This window comes from Lissotriton vulgaris, chromosome 8 (assembly GCF_964263255.1).
Source record: "Lissotriton vulgaris chromosome 8, aLisVul1.2, whole genome shotgun sequence".
NCBI lineage: Eukaryota > Metazoa > Chordata > Amphibia > Caudata > Salamandridae > Lissotriton > Lissotriton vulgaris.
In genome coordinates, this window is record NC_141696.1 from 148,347,059 (window position 1) to 148,363,381 (window position 16,323).

The 16,323-nt window shown below is 46.5% G+C and overlaps 1 pseudogene; it reads left to right on the plus strand.

Moving 5' to 3' along the window:
• Positions 1 to 227: 227 nt before the first annotated feature.
• Positions 228 to 16,323, plus strand: part of LOC147693644 (NACHT and WD repeat domain-containing protein 2-like) — a 56,094-nt pseudogene continuing 39,998 nt past the window's right edge.

Below are 16,323 nucleotides of genomic sequence, written 5' to 3' on the forward strand. Positions count from 1 at the left end.
AACAGTTGTAAACAGAGTAAAAGTGAACGAGGCCTGACAGACGAGGATTTCCTGAGGCCCTGGGGACGCTTCCCTTCGAGAGCTGACATGGTGCAATGTGGTCCGACGGGAGCAGACGTCCTTCACCAGCAAATGCGTATTTTTTTAATCTATAGACCGAGCGTCTAGGCTATAGAATATTGAGACTTTTACTTTAGATCCTAAACCAAATAAAGAACAAACTCTCCATGGAGGCCGGAGATGCGCTGCGAAGAGTCCTCCTCGCCGGAGCCCTGTCCCAAATCCCGCCAGATGAATTCAAGAAATGCATGCGGGTCTTCCTGTGCGCGGAACCCAGAGGTGAGCGGCCATTTATTGATTTATTTATTTATTTAATGCGATTTTCTATAGCGCGAACAGTACTCGAAGGAGTCAGAGCGCTTTACAGAAGAACCAGTTGCGATACATAAGGACTTGGGATTACATGATTGACATAAAAGTTAAAAACAGAAAAAAATTGCAAATGTACAAATTGTAGAGTCACACAAGGAAGAGATACACACAGAAAAAACTGCAACCGTACAAGATGTAAAGACACACAAGGAGGAGATACAAATGGATATACTCTAAGAGTCACAAAGGAATGGTAGTGAGTACAAAGGTCTACTACATATTCTAGTGGTTAGAGTTATCTCTATATACATATGTATACAAATAGTAGATTTTCTCAGGTCAAGACCCAAAAAACTAGGAGAGCAGAGTTCCATTAAGTGGGGTCGGAGGGGGGACACAGTCACAGCACCGAGGGAGGGTGGGAGGGATACAAGCGAATGGAGAAAAGGCAAATCATTGGGCACGTGTGATGTGACAATCGTGCTTCCTTGCTGTCTCGCGCACTCTGTATCGTGGTGGGTGCTGTCCAAGGCTCCCAGAACACTACCCCATGCCCCCAGAACCCCAGCTCTCAAACCCTGGGCTTCCCTTTTACAGACCATTGTAAACTCACCCTTCTATCTGGTTTCACTGAACCGAGTTTAAAAAGTCAAAATGTTCTCCCACATGTTTCTCCTCTGTTTGGTGTATGTTTCTACCTTTCATGGGATCCTTGAGGAATCTGTCGAGCAGCACTTCTCCAACTTTTTTAAACTGCGATCCACTTTTTAGAACAAGTTATGCAAACCACTTAGCATTAATGGGCATGAGGAGGGCGATGTTTTAATTTCACCAAAGCATCGTGTTGTAGGGCACTGTCATTTACAGATAAAAAAAATTCCATTGAAATGCCCAATAAACAGCTTATTTACAAGCAAGCCCCTTGCGCCGCTGGCGCGTCACTTTTTTCCATATTAACCCCTTTGCTGCGACGGGAATTCCGCCACAGCGCTAAGGGGGTGAGGCGGCCGAGCGGCGCTTGCATGCTCGTGACAGAGCCGCTCCGTCACGAGCCGCGGTTGAGCTGTGCTCGTGACGGAGCGGTTCCGTCACGAACGCGCCCGCTCAATGGAACGCTCAGCGCAGGCGCGAAATTCGCGCCGCGCCGAGCGGGCCATGACGGAACCGCTCCGTCATGAGCACAGCTCAGCTGATGCTCATGACGGAGCGGTTCCGTCATGAGCATAGAACGGGTTAAAAGCAGGCTTGTAAATAAGCCCCTAAATTTACAGGGACATAGTTCTACTAATAAGAAAATATTGCACCCAAATGATATTGTGTGGAAATCGGGTTCCAGTGTATATTTATCATGTGTGCATCACCAAGTAAAGTGTCTTGATTTATTTGGATCCTTTTAAAATCTTGATTTACTTCACACTTCTGAATTGTAACCAAATAAAGGTGAACAGTTCATTTACAGATATTTAAATGTTGCTGTGTGAGTTACACAAAATGAATTTCTTTTCACACTGGCAATATTTTCACATAATTTACTTTACTTTTCTTTCCCTGACTGCAAAGTTAGAGAGGTTTGTAAACACCAATCCCCATGTTAAAAAACATAAGCAACAATATGTCAGAAAACGTAGCCTGACATTTAACTTCTGTCTATGATGTGCAGCAAATGTGACAAGATAAATATAGAATGTAAATGAATCTTTAATTATTGCTTGGACCTTCACGACCCAACAAAAATCGGATTGCGAGCCCATCGCTTGGGAAACAGTGCTTTAGAAAACTCCTGAAATTCTACATCAGCGGTAGAGCTCCAGAACTCCAAAGCTCAAAATGCACTCATGCAGAATTGTGCATTCGCACAATTATTATTTTTCCTAAGCAACACTGCATGTCTCCAAGTCAATGAATTCTGTTTACTGCAAACCTATTACATATATAAATCTTCTCTTCTGTTTCCCACCCTAGAAAAGCACCTACTGCTGCCTTTGACTGGAGTAATCTTGCATTAATTGTCAAGTAACAACCTAACTGCATGAGCTCTAAGCATATCCAACTTTTGAGATGGATGATTTTCATCTACTTCTGTGGGGTTCCCGACCATCCCGGCCTTGTTCTTAAATTTATTATGTTGAAATATCCCCCAACTGGTAAATTTTCCAATATTATAAATGTACTTTACGATCATAATACTACACAAATAACGATTCTTTGTGTCAGGATGTGGAATTTACATTTGTATAATACCGTATGCACGCCTAAATATAGCATTGATGCGCAAAAAAAATTATGAATTTGGTCCATTGATTGGAGTGAAGACCACAACTCCCAGAATGCACTAGTTTGCTAAAAGCCTGTAATTGTAATATATCCTTGGTGGTGAGAACTCCTCCACTAGACTTAGTGTTCAAGCAAAGCTGCTTTTTATTGCATTTCACAAGAATGTAAAGAAGGTCTCATTTGTTATCAATTTCATTCTGTATAAGAAATTGTTATCAGAAAAGAAATGTCTGATCAGTAAAACATAAGCAAAAAGATTTACTCAGAGATGAATGAATGAATATGTATTTGTATTGCGCATGGCTACCCGGAGGCATCCCAGCGCATTTAAGACCCAAGCCAGTATTCACTGCTCAAAGGAAAAGAAAGGTCTTCACCAGTTTCATGAAGGCGAGATGGTTAGGTTCCAGCCGAATAGAGTCAGGGAGCTGATTCCAGAATTTCGCTGTATGAAATGAAAAACGTCGGCCACCCGTGCATGTCCGTTTAATCCTAGGGACTATCAACAATTTTTTGTGGTTCGATCTAAGAGATCGAGTAATCTGGTGGTGATGAAACATAGGACGCAACAGGGCCGGGCCGTTATCAGTGGTTGACTTATGGACCATACACATGGCCTTGAACCAAACCCTTTCTTGCACAGGCAGCCAGTGTAGTTGTTGCAGCGCCGCCTTAGCAGAGCTACGTCTAGGGACATCCATAAGAAGTCGGGCAGCCCAATTCTGAACAGTCTGTAAGATTTTGATGGTTCCCTGTGGTGGACTCAGATAGACCGCATTTGCATAGTCCAAACGTGATAAAATAAGTGCCTGGACTAGAAGGCGTCTGGCCTCAAGAGGAAGAAGAACCAGGACCTTCCTCAACAGTCTAAGCAGACCATAACATGTAGCCGCGACCTTACGAGCTTGCACTAGAAAACACAGACTAGGATCAAGCCATACGCCCAGACTCTTAATTTGTTTTTTGGCGAAGGAGGAGGGCCGAGGCACCCAGGCCACCAAGGGACTAGATTGATAGGGGCCTTGTACCCTAACATCATTTCGGTTTTTGAGCCATTGAGTTTGAGGAAGGAGGAGTCCATCCATTCAAGAACTTTACTGAGATAGGGGGTAATATTGTTCTCCACTGTCTCGGCTGTATCAGCCCGTGAAAGAGAAACCACCAGCTGCGTATCATCGGCGTAGGTGACCAACTGAACTCCCCAGGGAAGAACCACATCAGCCAAAGGCCTCATGTAGATATTAAACATGGTAGGGCTCAAGGAGGATCCCTGGGGAACGCCATACTGCAGGGGGAGCTGTTTAGAAGTTACTTCATCTTCAAACACAGCAAATGTTCTATCAGCAAGAAAGGACTGCAACCACTTGAGGGCAGTCCCTGTAACTCCTACCTTTCTCAGACGCTGAATCATAAGCAGGTGATTAACTGTGTCGAAGGCTGCGCTGAGGTCCAAAAGGACAACAGCAGCGGAGCCTCCGGCATCAACAATTGTTTTTTGCTTCCTCGACCACGGCAACCAAGGCAGTATCTGTGCCCTGCCTACTTCTGAAACCCGTCTGAGTGGGGTGCAGGGCTTCATTATTTTCCACAAACAATGATAATGTGGAGTTTACATGCTTCTCAGCGAGTTTACCTAACCCAGGCAGCAACAAGATGGGGCGATAATTTGCCCAATCCTCAGGGTCTAAGTTAGTTAGTTTTTTAGGAGTGCCTACACTCTGGCCTGTTTCCACAATGGCGGAACCAACCCAGCAACAAGAGAAGAGTTAATAACATCCCTAATGACTGGGGAAACAGTCGCAGAAACAAACTTTAGGACAGATGGGGGTGCAATATCCGCAGGGGAGCCCGACTTAAGATTCCCAAGGAGTCTTTCTACAGTAGCTAAATCAAGCAGAGGAAATTTCTCCAGCCCAACAGGCATTGTGGTAGCGAAAGGAGGGGGATTAAGCTCCAATTGATGAAACGTTGAGTAGATATTCGCCACCTTAGAAGCCAAAAAAATAGCCAACTCATCACAACGTTTCTGGGGGTCCAACGATTCATTTGGAGGACTAGGCGGAGTGACCAATGATTTAAAAAATTTGAAAAATACCCTAGGGGAATTGGAGGCAGAGGCAATCTTATCTTGATAATAAGAAGATTGTGCAGTTTTTATTTTATTTTTATAGATCCGTATTGCCAATCTATATTTGCTCTTACTAACCTCAGAAAAATCCTTCCTCCATTTCCATTCAGACTGCTTGCAAACTTGTTTGAGCAGTTTTAATTCATGGGAGTACCAGGCTTTTTTAATGGAGCCAATGCAATGGCAAAAATTTGTTTTAGGGAGAGTGAGATCCAACGAGGACTCTAACCATCTGTTAAAAGATGCATTCGCCATTAAGGGGTTAGCACAGAAGGCTGGAGGAGACTTATTCAGATTAGCTACCCAGTTATCCAAAGAGAGTTTAGACCATATCCGACTCAATTTTCTGGTTATTCTGACCGGATAACTTTGGTCAAAAGGCGACCAGATAAAGGATAAAAGAGCATGGTCCGACCAAGGGACGATAACAGACTCTTCCCAACAGATATTATCAAGATTGGTAAAAAAGTGGTCAAGCAAATGGCCTGCTCTATGGGTAGGACCAACCACGATTTGTTTGAGATGGAGCATCCCAAGACCTCCCATGAGGTCTTGCGAAGGGGGAGCATTCGGTTCGTGAAGGTGAATATTAAAATCACCCAAAATAGAAAAATTGGGGGCAGTACTGGTAAAGTTAGTGATGGTGTCTTGAAGATCATTGCAAAAATTGGTGTATGCTCCTGGTGGACGGTACACCAGGATCCCCGAGAAGGTACAAGTGGGGGAGAAGGAGATAGCAAAAGCAACACTCTCACACTCTACTAGAGGACAGCTAGTAATTCTAAAGCTGTATGTGTTTTTATAAATAATTGCAATCCCTCCCCCCCGCCCACTAGTACGATCATGCCTGCTAATAGCATAGTTCGGAGGCAGGGCCCGGACTACCTTAGGGTCCGAAGTCTCATTCATCCAACTTTCGGTCAGAAAAAGAATGTCAGGGTCTCTATCTTCCAAAAGCATACAAACTTCGCTCGCGTGTTTGGGAAGGGAGCGACAGTGAAGAAGCGCTAGGGAGTACGACTTTTCTTTTCCAGTTTTAAGAGGAGGAGTTTCTGACGGCCCGATTTTGAAGTTACAGGAAGGGCAACAGGTCTGTTTCTCCTCCGGAGCGATAGGATGTGAACATATAGAGGTTCAACCCCTCTCCGACTCCAGAGTTGCTCACTACTATATCTGAGTTAACCAGATATATTGTGTCCCGAAGTACTGACCCCTGGCCCCGTCCTGGCGCGGACGGGCGCAGACGGGCTTTCCTTTAGCGTTCCTTCGGCGTGAAAAAGGCGCGTCCGCTGCGCGGAGACATGACCGTCTTGCTTTATACTATCTCAGCGCGCGTCCCAGAGCCTAGTCCGCCACCCTGCGTGCCTCCCCAAGATGGCCGCTCGATCTTACCGGCAGCCTCCGTGGGCATATACAACTCAGCGCCTACTCGGCTGAGTGAGAGCAGTGATTGCGGCGAAAGTTAAAACAGGTAGCAAATTGCTAAATGATAATTCCAATTTTTAAAAACGTGCAGAAACAACACAGCTCCCGGCTTCTGCCTCAGGAGTGATCAAGGGCAGTATACTGTAATATTTGCACTGGTGCAAAAATTGAGTGAAAGCTTTTTTGCACCAGATTTGCTGCTTATGTAATACTGAATAAAGCTAACACACGTTGTCCATCCAGTACACTAACATGTTTGCACCATGCAAAAAATGGAGAAGGCACTGTAGCTATAGTATTTTGCAGAGACTGTATGTAGAACTGGTTTATATGAAAAAATCCAAGCTTTCTCGATCCTACCCGCAAGCCCAACACTCCTACTCCATCCCATAGATCTATGGCTGCTTCACTGCTCCGCGCTACAAGAAGTCTCACACCCTGCCGTCAAACCAGTACTATCACACCATCCACACAAGATGGGCTCTCCAAACTCACAGGCTGATGCTGCTGCCCCTTAAATCTAAAACTGAACTGGGAAGAGCTTGGTGTTCTTTCCTGAGTCCTGGTGTCCTTCCTTGTGGCCCAAACGTACCAAATTGCGAGCACAAACCCTCACCCCATCATGGGCGATTTCGTACAGTAGCCTCATAGGCTACCTAGGTGATGTACCTCACCCTGGTGATATTCTCCTGTTATACTAAGCTAGGGAACTGTGGCTTCCCTCACATTATTGTATAGCCAACCAGATGCCCAAGGTAGGCAAACCATAAGGTACCAGTATCTCATCACTTAACCCCTTGGGCGCGGCCGCGATTCTGCGCCTGTGCGGCAGAATCGCGAGTGGGCGGGTTTATGACGGCCCCCAGCCGTCATCAGCACACGCCCACCGTAGTGCATGACGGCTGGGGGCCGTCATCAGCATCGAAGGGGTTAATATGACTTAATCTGAGTGCAGCAAGTGCTAATTTAAACACAGACTCTGTCATAGTTTTGGGCTGACTGGTGTCTTAAATAGTTGAAGAGATGTGCCATGGAGCAGCGCTGCTCCACCACCGAAGACAGTGGTAAATGGTTGCTTGTCATTGGAACTATGAAGGAATGTACTCCTTTTGCCTGGAAATGTAGAAGCATCCTTTGAGGTATTATTTTGCAGCATTTATAGCGAGCTATGTGGGATGCTGAAGCTCTTGCCTACATGGGCAGCGTGCCTCACCATGTAGGGTGTGCGGTTGGAAAGCTGTTGCATTTATTTTTTCATCCTATTTGGAAAGAGTTTCCATGTCATGCATGATGACCATCAGAGTACAATTATGTTTGTATGGGGTGCAGCTCTTAGCAGTGTAGAGGATGAAGAGGTGTGACAGACAGATGCACAGCTTATAGTTTTGAGTCAGCTGGCCGCTTTGAGCAGCTCCATTGGTCCTTTTATGGTGTTGCGTATGATCATGATTTACTTTGGTGGTTTCCGCAGTAAGTTGTCCAACCTGATATTTTGTTTAATGTTTGTGGTCCTGGGCAGGAATGGTTGGAGGTAGAAGTGGTGGGGTGATATGATGGTATTAGCTTTTTTAGTATCGTTCCATATCTGAATATCACTGTGAGATCTAAAGAAGCGGTCATATGGTGTAGCGATTTGGGATCTGCAGTGGTGGGCTAGATTAGAGTCCTCTGATTGGCCAGCAGTGTGTGGTGGTCTTTTCAGTTATTCTATGTGTGTTTAGTTGGTAATGGCTGGGGGATAGACAATGCTTCTAGCAGATATGTCCTTAGTGAGTGCACGAGGATTACTCTGTAGTTGACTGCCGCATGCTGAGTGTTATGTTATTAGTATTACAGTGGGCCAGAGGGCTACATACAAATTGATGTTACTATTGAATACTCAGGAAAACCATAGGTCAACCCTTCTTAACTTACCCAGATATGGAAAGTATTGTGCTGATCGGATTGTTCCATATGTTGCCCCAAGGTTTCTGACTTCTCTTGTTATTGGATAGACCCTTGAGTTTCTTGGAACATAGGGTGGTGTTTTTGCCATTGCCCGTCAAGCATAGTCTGTCTTTGCGTTATAGAGCTTTATGTGGTTACATATCGTCAATGTGTTTATTGCGCAAAAGCAGACATCACGTTTTGAGGTGTAGAGATGTTCCAGGTCATCTATATTTACAATGATTTGTGTGTCCTCTGCAGAGTTGTAACAGGTGAGGATGTATAATTTAATTATGTCCGGAAAGGGAGTTCGGTAGATGCTGAAAATAAATAGAGCGGCCATGATGGACCCCTGAGGGACGCCATAGTGTTGGGAGTGATGAGCTAATGTGAAAAGTGTTAGTTGAACTACATATACTGTGTCACTAATGTAAAAAGCAATCCATTTTAGAACATTTTCACGCATTCCGAGATGACCGGTACTTTGTAGTAGCAGATGGTGAACAGTGTCCAATGCAGCTGGTAAATCCCGATGTGAGAGTGTGGCCACTTCGTTCTTGTTCACTGCGTTTTGGGTCATTCTCTCTGCGTCTCTGCCTGGTCTGATGCCAGATTGTTGGTCTGACATCGAATAATTTCCTTTTTACATTGTGTTTCTCACTGCAAACGCTGTTGGATTTTCACGCTTTGGGGGAGATTTATCAACATACAGTCTGAGGTTACACAAAATACAGCACAATGTCTTGCCAGTTTTCAATGGACACCATCCACTGTCGAATGTAGGGAAGACCAGGAAACATTTCAGTATCCATGGGAACCAAGCAGGTAAGTGTAGGTATGTAGTAGCGAGAGAGGCGTGGAGGAAGCAACCTAACTGCAGGCCGCCAGAAGGGAAGGAGTCTGGACACATAAGTAATATCCGTTGCAACTGAAATGGTGAACAAAAAAAAAGTGCTGGAACAAAAAGGTCTGGAGTGAAGCAGAAGCAACAGTGATGAACCAATGCAACCATGCAAACCGTTGCCAGGCATGGAACTGCAGGTGAGTTTCCTATTTGTCTTGTGGCTCCCCTGGAAGTTCCACCCACAACTTGGAAGTTCTACAGTGGTCTGTTAGCATTCTAGTCTATTATAGCCTTAGAGTGCATGTTCTACCACCCATTAAAGGCCCGAGCCGAAGGCAAGGGTCTTTAACAAGGGAGTGAGCTTTAATGGCCGATAGAGCCTGCTTCGGAGGGCTAAAGGACAGAATGTTCTAATTTGTAAAACAAAGGCCTCACGGAGCCCGAGGGTGTTGAAATCCCCTTGGGCTCCGTGAGGCCTTTGTTCTCCGCAACAGCTGTGAACAAACATTGGAATGTTGGCGCTCCGGTCTTCTACCAGCCCGGAGCACTCCATTGTTTTCACTGGAGCTTCCAACATTCCAATGTTCTAATGTACCGTAAGATCCGTGATCTCCCCGTACTCCACAGGCTCCAAGATAGGCCTATTTTTCCCTTATACAAACAGATATTTCTAGGGAAACAACGCTTTTGAAAATACAACGAGCCATATTCCTCACACCTTAAAGAAGGGGTAGTTGCCCCCCTCCTCCTAAACATTCCCACCGGGCTCCATAGCCAGAGTTCCTGGTGAGACATGAGCTGCAGATTCAATCAGCACAACTTGCTGGCTGGGGCCAACATTAATACAGGGTGAAATGGAGTTGCTTACAAGGGGAAATTACATTACTACATATTTGTCTACTGCTTGAATCAAAGGCCTCTTACTAGAGGTGAGAACAGAGTTAATGGGAGGACAAGGGTGAGAGTCGGAAGAGACATGGTACAAGAGATCTGGGTGAAAGTTAAACTATGGAGACATATAGTTTTTTTTTTTTTTTTGCAAGGCTCCCAAGGCAGAGAAGAGCTTGGCTAAAACTGTACATAAGGAGGCCAACAAGTCAGTGCCATGCTGGGGTGCTAGGTGAAGTAAGGCTGGTCTTCTTTAGCCACATTGTCTCTTTTTTTATATTGAAATGTTGTTTCCTACTAAAATGGAAAGGGGAAATTGGGAGGAAATTCTAAAAGGGCAGGAAGGTGCCTCCTCATGTAAACTCGAAAGAGTTTAGGGGCTAGTCTGGACCCAATAAAGGTACTGAGCTCACATGAAGAGGCGAGGAAAAAAAGATAACATGGGTGGGCCATTCTAACAGGGCTGCACCTACCAAGGCTTTGTCTTTCACTCTTGCTTGTGCAGGGCCCAAGCCAGGATAGGGTTTGAGACAGGACCTGACTAGGACTCGTCCTCCTGTGAGAGCTACTGGGAGCAAAACAGGGACCTGTGGTACAAACCGATGCTGAAAATATTTGCCTCCTTTGGCCTCATAGGAACAGATGAAACCTAGGGCTTTAAATATTGTATACGTTATTGGGTATGTTCTGCTCGGGTTGCCAGTCTTTACTCTCCCACTTCTTTCTTTCTTCATGAGGTTTATTTGGATCACTGCTTAATTTGTAAAGAAAATAAGTGCCCGGGTTCTTGTCAGGCGGCCACTGCAGGTTGCACCACACATTGCCCCTGCTATGCTGCTAACGATAGTAACAACACACGTACCAACCATCACACTAGTACAGGTGTGGCAATTCGGACTATCCCAGGCCCCCAAAGCTATAGGAAGGATTTGGGCGGCAGGTAATAACTTTTTTATGTTTATTGAATGAATAAATTACCTGCTGTTGCAGTCCTCTCTAAATTAGCCAGACAGCGCCACCTTGTGGCAGCTGTCACAAGTGCCTGTGTTGAGAATTAAGTGCCGGTGCCGAGCAGCGCAAACCAACGGCTCAAATTAAGCACTGATTTGGATAGTAATGTACCTACCTTTAAGATGCTGTATGGCTACTGCTCAAGTCATTTGTCATCATTGCACTCATCTAACAGCATTTGTGCAATATGGATTACCTCCTTTTTAGTGCACACAGACGGCCACCTGCTGCTCCTCTGGGGTAGTTGGTTCTAGGTAGCTGCATCTGTTTCAATTCCCATCAGTCCCCTAACTGGACTACCTACATCTGCAGCACAGACTATGGAGGTAGATCTCCTCCTCTTTCCCCTTGACTCGTTCTGCTATCTGTCCTCCTCCCAGACTTTACAGAGTGGTTGACCTAGCTGCAGCAGTCAGTGTTGAATATGAGCAGAAAACACAACAGGCTCCATGGAGCCTAACATGGGACCTACAGAGTGAAATGCAACCATCATCTAATTACAATGATAATTGTCCGTCTAGATCTGACACCACCTCCATGTTATCTTTGCTGGTATTATAAAGCGCACAAAGTACCCAAATCGGGCATCCCGGCGCAGACAGGAGGATAGGTAATAGAAGTACTAATAAGCATTTGCAATGCAATAGGTCTCACATTTAGAGAGTTCTAGCTATGGCATAGCAAATAACAATGTGTTTTACCTTGCATTTTCCCTCAGAATTGGCAATGCCAGTAGGTTTGGCTCTCATGTAACAAACATTTGTGCATACAACACATGCAAACAGCATTTTTGAATGCTTGTGTTCACGTGCTTTGGCACAAAGGTAGACCTGTTGGGTTTGCCAATACTTGTTCGAGTCTGTCTGCGGGATAGGTTATCTAGGGTTGGGAACAGTAGTGGCGACCGTGAGATGGGTTTCTATAGGTCAGCAGCGAGGACAGGGAAGAGGAAGCCTCGACTGAGGCGTTAGTGTGATGTTACAGAGTATGTGTTTGGGCTTGTGCTTCATCTTAAGTGCACGTGTGCAGTACCTGGCCTCAGTGCGCATATACCATGAATGAGAGCACATAGTGAGTCTGTGCCACAGATTACTTCGATAATGCGAGTGCTTTAACATGGTCACTCCAAAACAAAGAACACCACAGATCTAGCTGCAGTGTTAAAAATGTATTTTACTGTCACGCTGATAACCTGCAAAAGCATCCCCAAAAACAATCTCTGCCCTACAGCGCTCTGAACACTAGCAGAGGTGATGAATTAATGAAAAGAACCGCCTCAGCCAAGTGTTTGTGGTCAAGTTGCTGCAGCACTCCAAAGCGCCCAATTTGAGAGCCTTGGTATAGAGGAGGCCTCTGCAGTAGGCGCAGTGAAACAGCTTTTGGTTAGCAGCTGGCTCACAGCCTAGTTCGGACAAGAAGGAGCAGAGGAGAACAGCAGGAGAGAGATCGAGAGAGAACCATGAGCGAGCCCGCTGGCTCTGGTTCCCCTTGTGTATGCTTATACTATATAACACTGGAGTGTGAGGTGTTGAAGGCACTGCGGGTTGCGAGCAGTGCTTGTTGAACATGCCTCAGAAGTCCCAGACAAGGTGATTAATAAGTGAGCGAGGTAGTTTCTCACGACTGTCTCCAAAACGTATAAAAATACAGGCTTTCGATGTAGTGCACGACGGGTGGAAAGAAATAATTTTAACAATACCTCGACCCGAGCCAGCGAATTAACGTGCATACATACAAAAGGGTGCTACAATTCCTTGAATTATGGCATGCCCCTAAACTACTGGTATAAGAGGCCATCAGGACTCACCGTCTGAGGATACAAACTGTCCCACGGCTGAGGAGCCACCCAGAGTCTCCACGACAGGGGGAGGGAAAGCGAAAGCGCGCCATGTGCGCGTTGTGCTGAAACACAGCGACTCAGTAACCATACGCGTGCACATCTCCTGTCCCCCCTCGCAAGAAAAATCGACAATAGAACTCGCCAAGTGAGTAGCGCATGCACTGCGTCGCTAGGCAAGATCTAATAATGAACTGAAACTTTATCCAAAAAAGGTGAGTTTTTAGTTGTTTTTTGAAACTTAAGCAGATTGTTAGACCTGAGCTGTCCTAGAAGGGAATTCCATAGTTTGCAGTAAGGTAGCTAAATGAGTGACCTCCTACTCTCGTTCTCTTGATTTTGGGTACTGCGAGGAGGTAGAGATCATTCGATCTCTGTGCTCTTGAGGTTCTATGAGGTGTAATGACGAGTTGCAATGCCAAAGTCCTGGCTGAATATTTTAACTTGTGGGCAATACTTAGGGCTTTAAATTCTATACGTGTTTTAATGGTTAGTCAATGCAATTACAGGAGAGCTGGGCGTGCTGAATTTATCTTGGACAAACCAAAAAGAGCTTGTGCTGTGGCTAGACACAGTGCCCCAAGCCAAATTAGGAGCAACTCTCTGGCCATACCCCCATTATTTCAATATACTTTCCATTCAGAATACAACACAGATAATGTGCACTCCCTCAATGCACCGTGCTGCACAACACCGGAGAAAGAAACACTAAATAAGTGCTACAATGCAACCTTTGCAGATCAAACCTCTGCAAGATAATTAATAGTACAAGCTTTGAACGTCATACATTTTATTCTATAGGATTTGTATTATGTTTGGATAAAACTTTCGACTTTTCTGCTAATCAAGGAAAACTACAGGCTTTGCGTGCCCTGATACATTAAACGGCCATGTGTAAACGTGGCACTAAAGTTCATTGGCACATTTAACTTTACTTTTAGATTCTCCATGGGCAAACAAAAATCCCCATGGACAAACTCTCATCCAGTACCACAGTTAACAAGCACTGGCAAAGCCAATAGATCTCGCCTATGGGCGATCTATTGACTTTGCCAGTTAGGTAGAGGTGCATAATGGCAGGTCGGGAGGGATAGTTACTGGTACTGGAAAAAGAAAGAAGCGCTATTAAGCATGCAGCGCTGTCAGTTTCATAGCACTTTTTAGGTTTCGCTGGGGGACGGAGCTGTAAGCTCCGCCTCCAGAGAAATCTCTTGATTTCAGTAGTGATTCTGGAATACGCCCCCCTGTCCCATTGGCTAGCTCCATAAATGGAGGCTAGCCATTGGAACAGAGAGGCGTCCGTCATGGCCGGACCAGATTCGGGGGCGTTCCCGAGAATCTTTGGCTTTTGGCTACGTCATGATACGTCAGCCAAAAGCCGGGAACGCCCCCGAATCTGGTCCGGCCGGGCCGTGCTTGCTGCTGTCCTGCCTTACTCTGTGTCCCTCCTCCCGCCGTCCCCCCTCCCCTCGCTGTCCTGTGCACGTTTCCCGCCCCCCTCGTCCTCTCCCGCCCCCCTCGTCCTCTCCCGCCCCCCCTCCCGCCGTCCGTGTCTTCTTCCGACGTTCCTGTCCTCTCCCGCCCCCCGTGTCCTCTCCCGCCCCCCCCCCTGCTGAATCAGAAATGCCCATTGGTCATCCGGTGCCCCGGCAGGCGAGAAGATAGGAACGGGCCCAAGACTGTCCCTGTGTGCTGAGCAGCTGGTCTGAGAGGCTTGGGAGCGAGGGCGGGCGTGTAGGGCCTCGATGGCACGCAAGGCTTAGGCTGTTGGACTGATAAAGGAGGCTGGAGGGTAGAGTCAGGCACTACTCCCAAGAATCCTCGTGCGACACGCCGGTAGAGGGGCTCGAGCCCGCCTGGTCAGTGCTGAGGTGAAGAGGAAGCCGTCCTACCTTCGTACAGGCGGGCAAAACATATGTCAGTGATCTGTGTGTACCGCAGCCCTGCTCTCCGCCTCATTCGCTCTCTGCCCCGAGGTGTCATTTCTAGACTGGAAAGTCCTGTTGCACCAGTTCGAGGCAGTGGGAGGCGATGCATACCTGTCCCAGATATGACACTAGATTCCAGCCTGCGTCCCGCACAAGGCCAAGCCTTCGAGGAAACCCGGCAGGCCGCGCCCAGGCCTAGTCCAGACCTGTTGGTATAACGCACACACCCTGAATTCTGGGAATTGTTGTCCGAGAGTTCATGTGCATGGGCTTCAAAGTGAATCTGGTAGTACACAAATAGAGCCATGTATGGTGCGCTAAGCTGTGGCACGTTGTACTAAGCCGAGAGTGTATTTCTGTGTCGGTTGTCATAGGTTAACATATTGCCGCACGTTCAATGCTATGTTACGTTAACATGCTATGTTATAACACGGTGTTTTGTTATTTAGCCTTCATTCCAGGTATGCTGGATTCTGTTTACATAATATGTCAGACAATCTTACTATCTAACGTTTATTTTATGTCAAACTATTAATATGTTAACTTAGATTAACTCACTACTTTATGGCATTGTGAGTGTTGTGCTTTTTAAGTTAACAAGGTACAATATGTTAGCAGGTAACGTCACTGTGGCATGTTTTGTTAGTTTAGATTAACATAAATTACACGTGTTTTTCCCTGTGCCCCGTTCCCGCCCCCCCCCCACGCTGTCCGTTCCGCCCCCCTCCCCGTGTGTCCGTTCCGCCCCCCTCCCCGTGTGTTTGTTCCGCCCCCCTCCCCTTTCACTCTCCATTGCTTGTTTCTTCTTTTTTTCGGGGATTTTGACTCTTAAGAGAGGGGCTGTTGTGCTGAAGGCCAGACTGGTGTGTCCCCGAAGGCCCGGGGAGTGGACGCAGTGTCTGATTCCCTTTGCCGAGGACTAACTGGATTGCCGGTGTTTGCCGAGTGGATGGCCCCACTGGCTGTCCAAACAGAGCTGTGTTTGCCAACTGTGAGCATATTGCCGCCTCTGTGAGTCACCCCGTCGCGGCGTGAAAGCAGCACTCTCTTGTTTAGAGGCTGATAATAGCAGCACTCTCTTGTTAGAGGCTGGGATGAACAATGTCACCTAACGGCACCAGGGAGCATCGTCAAGTCAAGTCAAGTCAGAAAATTTGTATAGCGCACTACATACCCAGAGGGTTCCAAGGCGCTTAGGAAGGGGAGGAGGATTATTTGTCGAATATCCACGTTTTAAGCTGCTTTCTGAACGCTAGGTGATTCTGGGTGAGGCGAAGGTATGCGGGGAGTGAGTTCCATGTTTTGGCAGCCAGGTATGAAAAGGATCTGCCTCCCATGGTGGTCTTGTTGATGCGAGGTACAGTGGCGAAGGCTTGGCTGGAAGAGCGAAGTTGGCGGGAGGGGGTGTAGAAGGACAGTCGAGAGTTGAGGCAGTCTGGTCCGATGTCGTAGAGTGATTTGTGTGCGTGGGTAAGCAGTCGGAAAGTGATCCTCTTATTGACGGGTAGCCAGTGGAGGTCTTTAAGGTGACCAGAAATGTGTTCGTTGCGTGGGATGTCTAGTATGAGCCTGGCTGAGGCGTTTTGGATTCGTTGTAGTTTCTTCTGGAGTTTAGCGGTGGTGCCTGCGTAGAGGGTGTTTCCGTAATCCAGTCGGCTCGTGACCAGAGCGTGGGTGACTGTTTTCCTTG